Source organism: Lolium perenne, chromosome 6 (genome assembly GCF_019359855.2).
Source record: "Lolium perenne isolate Kyuss_39 chromosome 6, Kyuss_2.0, whole genome shotgun sequence".
Classification (NCBI taxonomy): domain Eukaryota; kingdom Viridiplantae; phylum Streptophyta; class Magnoliopsida; order Poales; family Poaceae; genus Lolium; species Lolium perenne.
Genome location: NC_067249.2, coordinates 156,544,698 through 156,556,975, shown reverse-complemented (window position 1 = coordinate 156,556,975; position 12,278 = coordinate 156,544,698).

The window sequence follows — 12,278 nt, the reverse complement described above, 5'->3', positions numbered from 1 at the left end:
GCATACCACTGCATGTTGTAGTATGCTAGTCGTTGATGTAACATTCACGAAGTACCAATCCGTAAATATTACATCCCTCAAAGTAGTACAACAGAACATAGCTGGTCCATAACTCATTAATTTATTATTACAAACCATATGTAATAACTTGGGAGATGGCACCACAGCTTTCTTTTGGACTGATTTATGGAATGACAATTGTCTGCATGAGCAATTTCCACATTTGATTACATTCGCTAAAAGAACTGATTTATCAGTGGCAGAAACTATTAATACTGAATACTTACAGGACCTCTTCCATTTGCCTCTGTAAGGGTATTTTACCCTTATCCATTATTTTGGTAACGATGACACCGTGCTAAAGTATTTGGCCTAATATGTTTATAAGGATAATCTCAGGTATTAGGCAATGAGGCGTAAATGGTGTATCAAAGGAACAAGAAGGCTAAAGGAGACCCCCACTTCAACAAACAATCAAAAAAGGGTTACAGGAGAAATCCGGTCTGCAGCCCGGTCCAACCGGGCCAGCAACCGGCCAGTCCGGCGTGCTGGCCGGTCAACCGGGCGCCAACCGGGCTCCAAACGAAGAGCCAGCAGATCCGGTTGCTTCTCGGTCAGCCGGCCTACAGACCGGCGGGTCCGGCGCTCGGTCCGGTCGACCGGGCGCCAACCGGCCGCCAACCAAAGGAGCGCCAGGACGACGCAAAGGGGATCCGGTCGCTGATCCGGTCAGACCAGCCTCACGACCGGGCTGCCCGGTCTGTGGTCCGGTCAACCGGGTTTGTCGAGGAAAATGCTGAGGTGGCAAGTTGCAACGGCCATATTTCGAAGAACACTATAAATACCCCTTCTCCTACCTTGGAAGGGTTAGGCAACACACTACAAGCTGTTCTTGAGCTCTCTCTCTCTTACTCCATTATTAGAAACACCAAAAGCCTCCGATCTCCCTCCTCCTCCACTCAAACTCAAATCCCTCCGGGGAATCACTAGAGGAGGACCCGATCTACTGTTCTACCAAGCCAAATCTCATTCCCCCTTGTATTCATCGAGAAGCTTGCTTCCTAGGTTTCCTTGGAAACCCTAGGTGGGCAAGAGGAGTCCGGAAGCATCCGGGCTGTGGATTTGCTTCGGGCAAGATTGTGAAGGTTTGGAGGCTACCTCAAAGTCTACCACAAGTGAGTGAGCTATTCCTTCGTGGGATAGGCTCCGGAGAATAGGGTGAGCCTTCGTGGCGTGGGGAATCCTTCGTGGGACCTCCACCCCTCCAAACGTGACGTACCTTGTTGCAAAGCAAGGGAACACGGGAATACATCCTCGTCTCCGCGTGCTATCGGTTATCTCTAACCGAACTCCTTACTTGTGATTTAAATCGCTCGAGAGAGCCTTCGTGCTCGAGATAGTTGTATCTTCATATAGGTTGCTTCACCTAGTTTGCATTAGGCTCACCTTTATATTCCGCAAAGCCTAATATTGCAAAGAAAGGATTAAAATCTGTAGAAACCTATTCACCCCCCTCTAGGTTTACTATCTCTATACTTTCAATTGGTATCAGAGCCTGGACTCTTATTAAGGGCTTCACCGCCTTAAGAGTGAGATGGAAAAACTATTCGAGGGTTTAGATGAAAACTCTAACCTTTCGGTTAAAGAGATGAAATCTAGATTCTTGGCATATGATGCCGAGAAGAAGAAAAAGGAGGATGAGCTACAAAGCCAAATGGCAGAGATGTCTACCATGCTTAAGAACTTGACTAGTGGGCCTCCTAGTATGGCTTCTGCCTCACTGGGGAGCTATCGCGAAGTCAACCATGACTATCCCAAAAACACTTCACCCATGCCTCATATAAACCATAGTGGGAATGTTCCCCATTTTGATGGAACTCACTTTCCTTTTTGGAAATCTTCTATGGAATCTCATATTCGCAGCTGCAGCGTGGAGTTGTGGGAGATCACTGTTCATGGATACCGGGAGCCACAAGATCCCATTCGGTTGACCTCCACCGAATTCTACAACCGTCAACTCAACGCCTCCGCCCGTGACAAGATTAGGAGTGGCATCAACCGCAAGCTCCTTGATCAAGTCAATGACATAGAGTCCGCTAAAGAGTTGTGGGATCGAATCGTAGTACTCCAAGAGGGAACCGATTTGATCCAATCCGCTCTTTATGAGACCGCAAAGCAAGAGGCTCATCAATTCATGATTCGAGAAGGAGAGTCCGTGGCCGATGCTTATGCAAGACTCGGTGCTCTTAGAGTAAGGGTCAAGGGACTCGGTGTTGAGAAGTACAATGACGGCTTCGAGATGAATGAAGCATTCATAAAGTCCAAGGTCATTGCTATGATTGCCGTCAAACAAGAAGACACCAACCTTGCACTCAACTTGCAAATCATGACCAAGAGTGCCGACCTCAACTCCGATGATCTAGTCTCCTATGTGGCCGCCAATGAAAACATGGCCAAAGCGGGAAAGAGGCTCATGGCAATGAACCGTGTTGATGAAGCCTCACACAACCATGAAGCGCCACACAACCTTGCTCTCAAAGCTAGGGCCGATCATGAAAGCAAGGAAGACTATGAGATTGAAGAAGAGGAAGAGATGACTTCAACTAGTGACATGGCTACCGACTTTGCTTTCTTTGCCAAGAAGTACAAGGCTAAGTTCCCTATGCTCCTCAATGACAAGAAGAAGAGAACTTGCTACAATTGTGATGAAGATAGCCACTTTGCAAATGAGTGCCCTTATGAGAAAAGGGTGGACAAGCCAAGATTCATCAAAGGGGTCAAGCCAAGATTGAAGCCAAACCCAATCAATGATCGATACAAGAAGAACAAGGGAAGAGCCTTTGTTGGGGCCGAGTACTTGTCCGATGATGAAGAGGAAGATAAGGAGAAGGAGGCCGGGGTGGCCGGTTTGGCTTTCTCTAAGCCCGGGTCACTCTTCACATATGACTACTCCAAGGACTACTCCACGGAGAATGATGTTGGATCCTCCTTCATGGCAAGGATAACTCAAGATGATGACTCCGATGACTCTACCTCATCTACAATCATTGGCTCTTGTCTTATGGCAAGGGAAACCAAGGTAATGGAACCTCCACCTTCCCTATCTAGTGTTCTTGATGATGAGAACGAAAATCAAGATGAATTAATTGTGCTTAAGGAACTCTATGATGTTAGATGCACCCTTCGTGGTGAAGCTCTTGTCAAGTTTGATTTCTTGATGGACTCACTCAATGAAAAGGATGAGTCCATTGAGTAATTAGAATATCATTTGAATGAGAAGGAACGGAGATTCAATCTCCTAAGACAAGAGCTAAAAACCGAAAGGTGCATATCTCAAGGTCTTAAGCAACAAATTGAAACTTATGAACTTGATAAAGTTAAGGACCTAGAAACTATTGATAGGGCTCAATTATTGACCCAAGAGCTCAATGCCTCAAAGGAGGAGCTTGAAGTTGCTCATGCTTCTCTCACTAGGGATCTTGACCACCTTGAAAGAGCTAACAAGCTCGTCAAGGATGAGCTCAAGAAACTTGGAGAGAACCATGATCTACTTCAAGAATCCTACAAAAAGGCTCTTGGATCAATGAAGGATCCCATTGATGTTGAAAAGCTTGCTTGTTCCTCCACTTCCTTTACTAGTGAGCATGCTAGACTTGTTGAGGAACATGTTCGTTTACAAGAGGAAATTTCTTTGCATGTTGAGACCAATGCATATCTTGAGTCCTTGGTGACCAAATATGGTCTTGACTATCATCCTAATGAATCTTCTTGTGAGCAAGCATCTATTCTTGAGGAAAATGTTAGGCTAACAAAGGAACTTGCAAAGTTCACCACCGCCAAGAACAAGATGGGATTGGATGACCTCTTGAGTAAGCAAAGGTCAAACAATCAAAAGTATGGACTTGGATATGCTCCCAAGTCCCACAAGAAGAACAACTACAAGAAGGAGAAACCCGCTCAAGATAAGAACAAGAAGGTCACTAACAATGGCAAAGCCTCAAAGGGCAAAGCCACTAGTGGTGACCGCACGGGGCCAAACGATCACTATGCATTATTTGTTGATTATTATGGTGATGTCTATGCTAACTATGTTGGCCCTCCTAATGGCTATGCTTATAGAGAGTACTCAATTTGGGTACCAAAAGATATTGTTGCCATTGCAAAGGAACCCATTAATCGATGGGTTCCTAAATCCTCTACTTGATTTTGTAGGGGTATTCCTCCGGTGGTCCAAAATGGGTGTTTGATAGTGGATGCACCAATCATATGACCGGAGGAAAAGGTGTGCTTGATCAATTCATTGAAGATATCAACAAGAAGTCAAGCATCACCTTTGGTGACAACTCAAAGGGAAAGGTACTTGGGTATGGCAAGGTAGCAATCTCTAAGGACTTGTGCCTTGAGACGGTTATGCTTGTTGAACACCTTGGCTATAACTTACTTTCTATATATCATCTTGCCGATGCCGGTTACAATTCATATTTCACTAAATATTATGTGCAAGTCTTTAGGAGTGACAATCTCAAATTGGTCCTTGTTGGATATGTGGAGAACAACCTTTACGTGGTTGACCTCTCGAAAGAGAGCCCCTCCTTCTCCACATGTCTAATGGCGGCCAAGCATGACGAAGGTTGGTTGTGGCATCGCCGCCTTGGTCATGTTAACATGAGGAATCTTAAACAACTCCTAAAGGGTGAGCATATTGCGGGACTAACCGGCATTTCTTTTGAGAAAGATCGTGTTTGTAGTGCATGTGTAGCCGGAAAGCAACTCAAGAAGAAGCATCCCATCAAGAGTATTGTTACCACATCTAGGCCTTTGGAGCTCCTTCATTTGGATCTCTTTGGGCCATCACATTATGATACTCTTGGTGGGAGCAAGTATGGACTTGTCATTGTTGATGATTACTCAAGATACTCTTGGGTCTTTCTCCTTAAGTCTAAGGACGAGACCCATAGAGAGTTCATCACCTTCGCCAAGAAAGCTCAACGTACGTATGAATCCGAGATCAAGGCAATTAGGACCGACAATGGCACCGAGTTCAAGAACTACACTATGCAAGAGTTTGTTGATGATGAGGGCATCAAGCATGAGTTTTCGGCGCCATACACACCTCAACAAAACGGTGTTGTTGAAAGGAAGAACCGGACTATCATTGAGATGGCAAGAACCATGTTGAGTGAATTCAACTCACCCCACAACTTTTGGGGAGAAGCCATCTCTACGGCCGTCCACTACTCCAACCGGCTCTTCCTCCGTCCCCTCCACAACAAAACCCCATACGAGCTCCTTACCGGTAACAAGCCCAACGTCATGTACATTCGTGTTTTTGGATGCAAATGTCTTGTTAAAAACAACAAAGGAAAGCTCGGTAAATTTGAAACTAGAACCATAGAGGGTATATTTGTTGGATATGCGGAGAACTCTCACGCCTATAGATACTACAACCGGTCCACCGGGACTATTGAAGTATCTTGTGACGTGGTGTTCTTGGAGGATAATGGCTCCCAAGTGGAGCAAGTTGTTCCATGTGTTGCAGGTAATGATGATGATCCATCTAGTGCCATCAAGCATATGGGCATTGGACACATCCGGCCCATGGAGGTTCATAATGATGATCAAGATGATGGAGTAGATGTTTCAAGCACGCCACAAGTGGAGCCTAGCTCAACTCAAGTCGAACCATCAAGTGCAACTCAAGAACCATCCTCTACTCAAGATGAGTCACAATCCGAAGAACAAGAAGAAGATCCTCATTCCACGGAGCAAGACCATGATGATGATCAAGAAACATCCTCAACTCATGATCAAGCTCAAGTGGTTCCTCATGATCAAGTACTAGCAAGAGATGAATTCATTGATCATGAAGGGACCGTTCGGAAGATCAAGGCCGCTACAAGGGCAAGTGACATGAAAGTGGATCAAGTCCTTGGTAGCATCTCAAGAGGAGTGGTAACTCGAAGACACCATGCATTACTTATCACTTATTGTCAACATCATGCTTTTGTGTCTAGTTTTGAACCACTTAAGGTACATGAAGCCTTGGTCGATCCGGATTGGGTAGTTGCCATGCAAGAAGAATTGGAGTGTTTCACTCGTAATGAAGTATGGTCTCTAGTTGAGAGACCCAAGGATCATCGCATCAATGTCATTGGGACCAAATGGGTATTCAAGAACAAGCAAGATGAGAATGGCATTGTCATACGAAACAAAGCAAGGTTAGTGGCGCAAGGGTTTGCCCAAATAGAAGGTATGGATTTTGAGGATACCTTTGCGCCGGTAGTCTGCCTTGAAGCTATTCGTCTTTTGCTTGCATTTGCATCTTTCCACAATTTCAAATTATATCAAATGGATGTGAAAAGTGCATTTTTGAATGGTCCCCTAAAAGAAACCGCATATGTGGCTCAACCCCCGGGTTTCGAAGACCCATGCCGACCCAACCACGTGTATTTACTCCATAAGGCACTCTACGGTCTCAAGCAAGCTCCACGTGCTTGGTATGAGTTCCTTAGGGATTTCTTACTACATGATGGGTTTTGCATGGGTACGGTCGATTCCACCATTTTCACCAAGCGGGTTAAAGGGGGTGGCCTCTTTATATGTCAAATATATGTTGATGATATTATCTTTGGTGGAACTAACCCCAATCATAATAAAGCTTTTGAGCTATTGATGACTAGGAAATTTGAGATGTCCATGATGGGAGAGTTGAAGTTCTTTCTAGGCTTCCAAGTGAGGCAACTTGCAAAAGGCACCTTCATCTCTCAAGAAAAGTATGTGAGGGACATGCTCAAGAAATTCAACATGACCAATGCGAGTCCAATGAAGACACCCATGCCCGTAAAGGGGCAACTTGGTTCATGTGACGGTGAGAAGGATGTGGACATAAAGGTATACCGCTCCATGATAGGATCCTTGCTCTACCTTTGTGCCTCTAGGCCGGATAACATGCTAAGTATAGGGATGTGTGCTCGTTTTCAATCCGCTCCCAAGGAGAGCCATTTAGTGGCGGTCAAATGGATACTAAGATACCTTGTTCTCACTCCTACTCTCGGGCTATGGTATCCAAAGGGGTCAACCTTTGAACTCATTGGCTATTCGGATTCCGATTGGGCCGGTGATAAGGTTGATCGGAAGTCTACCTCCGGGGCTTGCCAATTTATTGGCCGGTCATTGGTGAGTTGGTCATCCAAGAAACAAAACTCCACCGCCCTATCCACCGCCGAAGCCGAATACATATCCGCAGCATCTTGTTGCACTCAATTGTTATGGATGAAGCAAACCTTGAAAGACTATGGTGTGTCTCTTGGTACGGTGCCTCTTCTTTGTGACAATGAAAGTGCAATAAAGATCGCCAATAACCCGGTTCAACATTGTCGCACCAAACATATTGACATTCGCCATCACTTCCTACGTGATCATGTTGCCAGTAAGGATATTGATCTCACTCATGTGGGAACAACCTACCAATTGGCGGATATTTTCACTAAGCCTTTGGATGAAGCCCGCTTTGTTAACTTGGGAGGAGAACTTGGTATTCTTGATCCTAAAAACTTGGATTGATTAACTTCTTGCACTATATTCTTGCATTTATCTTGCTATCTAGCTTAGAGGCATAGCACATATGGGGATAGTCATCCTACCATGTCTTGGTATGATGCATACCTATGTGTGCAACATAAATAGACCCAATGTCATTATATGGACCCAAGCATGTCTCTTCGCGGTCACATGACATTTGCGCTTTCACATAGGGGGAGTAATCCTCCGCCCCTCATTGAGCCTTCATTACAACTTGATTTGACTATATAAGGCCAAATGATCTTATTGCGAACATCATTTCCAAAATGACTTATGATTCTTGATATATGCTTCGAATCATGCCCATTGTTGCTATTCACATTTTGTTTGGATTTTCTCTCCAATGGGTATGCCTAGAGAACTTTGTGTTTCCAACCCCATGTCTATGCTCATCTCATCATCATCTATCTATCTATATGTACATGTCATCATTTGAGCACTCACACGCGTTTACACAAAGCATAGGGGCAAAAACGAGGCAAAATTAGACAAACCTGGGCTGGCCGGTCCCTGGCCCGGTTGGACCGGGTCCCTGACCGGACGGTCCGGTTGACCGGGCGCCAACCGGGACCTGAGCCGGGTCAGCCGGCGCCAGGTCCGGTCGATCGGGCGCCCGACCGGCCGCGCAACCTACTATAAATTGGGGAAGGGATACCCCTTGGGGTCATCTTCCCCATTGTTCCCCAACCTCCACACTCCATGGCCGGCGCCCTGATCTTCCCCACCAAGATCTAGGCCGTTCCCACCACAAGAACCCCCCCAAACTCCACCAAAACATAGATCGGGCTCTTTGGGACATCTCCACCGAAGGATTTGAGCCCTCTCAAGCTAGTTTGGGAATTTTTGGTGTTCTTGGTTTTCAAGCCTTCCCTTGTGTTCTTCTTGTTCTCTTGATCAAGGAGAACAATGTCTTCGGGTAATGCACTCTTCCCTTCTCCCTATCATCTAGTCCTCCTCACACATTGCAAATTTTTGACAAGATTTTTGGAAATTTTAGGGTTAGGTTTAGGGTTTGTAAGTCCTCATGCCTTTAGAGTGTTGATGACCCACAAGTATAGGGGATCGCAATAGTCTTCGAGGGAAGTAAAACCCAATTTATTGATTCGACACAAGGGGAGACAAAGAATACTTGAAAGCCTTAACAGCGGAGTTGTCAATTCAGCTGCACCTGGAAACAGACTTGCTCGCAAGGGTTTATCATAATGTAACAGCTTTTATAGCAAGAGTAGTGAAATAACAGCAGCAGAGTAACAGAGACAGCAGTAATGATTTTAGTAAACAGCAGGATTAAAATACTGTAGGCACGGGGACGGATGAACGGGCGTTGCATGGATGAGAGAAACTCATGTAACAATCATAGCAGGGCATTTGCAGATAATAATAAAACGGTGTCCAAGTACAAAGCAATCAATAGGCATGTGTTCCAATTATAGTCGTACGTGCTCGCAATGAGAAACTTGCACAACATCTTTTGTCCTACCAGCCGGTGGCAGCCGGGCCTCAAGGGAAACTACTGGATATTAAGGTACTCCTTTTAATAGAGTACCGGAGCAAAGCATTAACACTCCGTGAACACATGTGATCCTTACATCGCTACCATTCCCTCCGGTTGTCCCGATTTCTGTCACTTCGGGGCCATCGGTTCCGGACAGCGACATGTGTATACAACTTGCAGGTAAGATCAATAAACAATGCATATCATGATGAAACAATAACATGTTCAGATCTGAGATCATGGCACTCGGGCCCTAGTGACAAGCATTAAGCATAACAAGTTGCAACAATATCATCAAAGTACCAATTACGGACACTAGGCACTATGCCCTAACAATCTTATGCTATTACATGACCAATCTCATCCAATCCCTACCATCCCCTTCGGCCTACAGCGGGGGAATTACTCACACATGGATGGGGGAAACATGGCTGGTTGATGTAGAGGCGTTGGCGGTGATGATGGCGATGATCTCCTCCAATTCCCCGTCCCGGCGGAGTGCCAGAACGGAGACTTCTGGCTCCCGCGACGGAGTTTCGCGATGTGGCGGCGTTCTGGAGGGTTTCTGGCGACTTCGACTTCTCCCCGTGCGTTTTTAGGTCGAGGCCGATAAATAGTCCAAAGGAGGGCGTCGGAGGCCGGCCGAGGGGGCCACACCACATGGCCGCGCGGGCCCCCCCTGGGCCGCGCCGCCCTATGGTGTGGGGCCCTCGGGCCTCCACCTGACTTGTCCTTCTGGCTCCGTCAGTTTTACGGGAAAATAGGGCCTTCGCATAAATTCCGAGGATTTTCCCGAAAGTTGGATTTCTGCACAAAAACGAGACACCAGAACAGTTCTGCTGAAAACAGCGTTAGTCCGTGTTAGTTGTATCCAAAATACACAAATTAGAGGCAAAACAATAGCAAAAGTGTTCGGGAAAGTAGATACGTTTTGGACATATCAAGTGTCTCACAACACAATGCACTTACTCCACTATATTGCTATAGTCTATATTCAAGTTTATGATTTTTTGCATGAATTTGTGGTAGAAAATCTGGGCAAAACTTCACACCTCGACAGATCCGGTCACCAGCCCGGTCGACCGGCCGCTCAACCGGCCGGCCCGGCGTACGGCCCGGTCAACCGGGCGCCAACCGGCTCGTCTGGTCTGCTGCCCGGTTGGACCGGCCTGTGCGCCCGCTGGCCCAGTTTTCGCACAATCTCATCACTACACTTGCATATATGCTATGCTCTTTTGGCTTCCCTCTTACTGATGACATGTACACTTACCTCACTGCTATCCTTGCTCTATTTTCTCATTCACAGGTAGTTGGAGTGGTGAGCCACAACGTGGCAATGTTGCCAAGAGAGGAAGGACTGCTGATCCTCCCCGCCGTTCTAGTAGTCGCGCACCCCCTCAAGCTCATCAAGGTACTGACATTGGCAGCTCAGCTCGGGGTAGAACCAAGTCTGTTGGTGGCAAGAAAAAGGATAAGCATGCCGCCCAAGAGGATGATGAGATAGTGCCAACGTCAATGTTGGGAATGCAAACCGTGTTGAGTGACAGGAATGGAGGACAGTGAATCCGTATCGCTTTGAGCAACGGACTTACACTCGTGGGGACAAGCTCTTCTGGACCAAGACACAAGCAGCCCTATGGGATGGTTACTATGATTCTCATGAGTTTATGAAGAATGGTGATATTGTATCACCCAAGGCCATCAATCCTGACGAGCTTGCCTTGCATGACGCCACAAAGTACCGCTTTGTGGTTCAAACCTTGAAGGGTATGGGATTGTATGACCTTGTGTGCCTCAAGCCTGATGATCAACAAGACGATCCTACCTTCTGTCCCCTCCTTGTCCGTCAGTTCCACTGCACCGTCTTCTTCCATGATGATGCGGACCGCACCATCACCTGGATGACTGGCAAGGAGAAGTACTCATGCTCCTACTCTCAGTTCCGTGCAGCCATGGTTTGTGGTGATGACAGTGTTCCAGGGTACAAGATTCATTCACGGTCCAAGCTCACTAAGGGTGACATCTCCTTCTGCTATCCTGCGAACCCTACGCCTGGACCTCCCACTATCTCTGGGATGTACTACTCCTCTCTTGTACTTGCCAAGATGTTCCGTGAGAGCCTCATCAGCATGTCTGGCGACACCAGTGAAGTCCGGAACTATCACCTCAACCTGATGTACTATTGTCATCCTGACAGGGTAAGGAAGATTGATGGCTGTGATATTATCTACTGTGAACTGAAGAGAGCAATTATGGACCGCATGACTCCCAACTACGCTCAGTATGTTCAGCGGCTCATCAACTACATTGTTCCCGCTCCTCAAAACGTTCTTGGTGAACGAGTCATCATGGACCCATTCAGGATACCCATTCAGGAGGCCACTCGTCCAGACGTTCCCTCCATGATGCCCTCCACTGAGCGCCGTTCCAAGGCACACCATGATCATGATGCTAGCTCCAGTCACTCTCGGCGCTCCCAGCATGGGGCCACTCGCTTCTTCTCCAGCATGTGGCAAATGTGCAAGAACATCAATGATGTTGCACATCAGACCCTTACTATGACCCAGGAGACACGGAGACGCCAGAATGAGTTCATGGCCTCAAGGAACCACCCTGTTCCTCCTCCTGGACCTGAGATGGAGCCTGTGGTAGCACCTCAGTGGGAGATGCCTCCTCTTACCGATGAGATGATCCAAAACTTCGACTTCTCTGTGTACGCTCATGGTGCTATCCCTCCTAGGACTGCTCGTGCTCCCACTCCTGCTGCTGATGATGATGATGACGATGAGAGTGATGCGGCTGGACGCGATGCTAGCGAGAGCTCCTCCTCGATCGGGCTTGGTCACTACTGATGGGTGCGATAGCATCTCTCCTCTTTTCTTCGCCTTTTTGGTGTTCCGATGCCAAAGGGGGAGAAGAGAGTAGAGTCTAGGACCACGGGGTTCTTTGATTACCACAAGCCATGGGAGTTGCTTTATTTGGATTTTATATGGCTTGTGCTTGTTTACTTTGAGTTTTTTCAAGAACCATTTGCTATCTCCAATAATTCGTGTATGGATGTGTATGGACGACTATTATGTGTGCTACTCTATGTTAGGATGATTATGTGTGCTATGCTTATATATCTTGATATGCACATCTCCATACCATGCTTGTTTCCTAAAGATATTGGGGGAGCTTCTCATGTTCCACAAATGGTGCA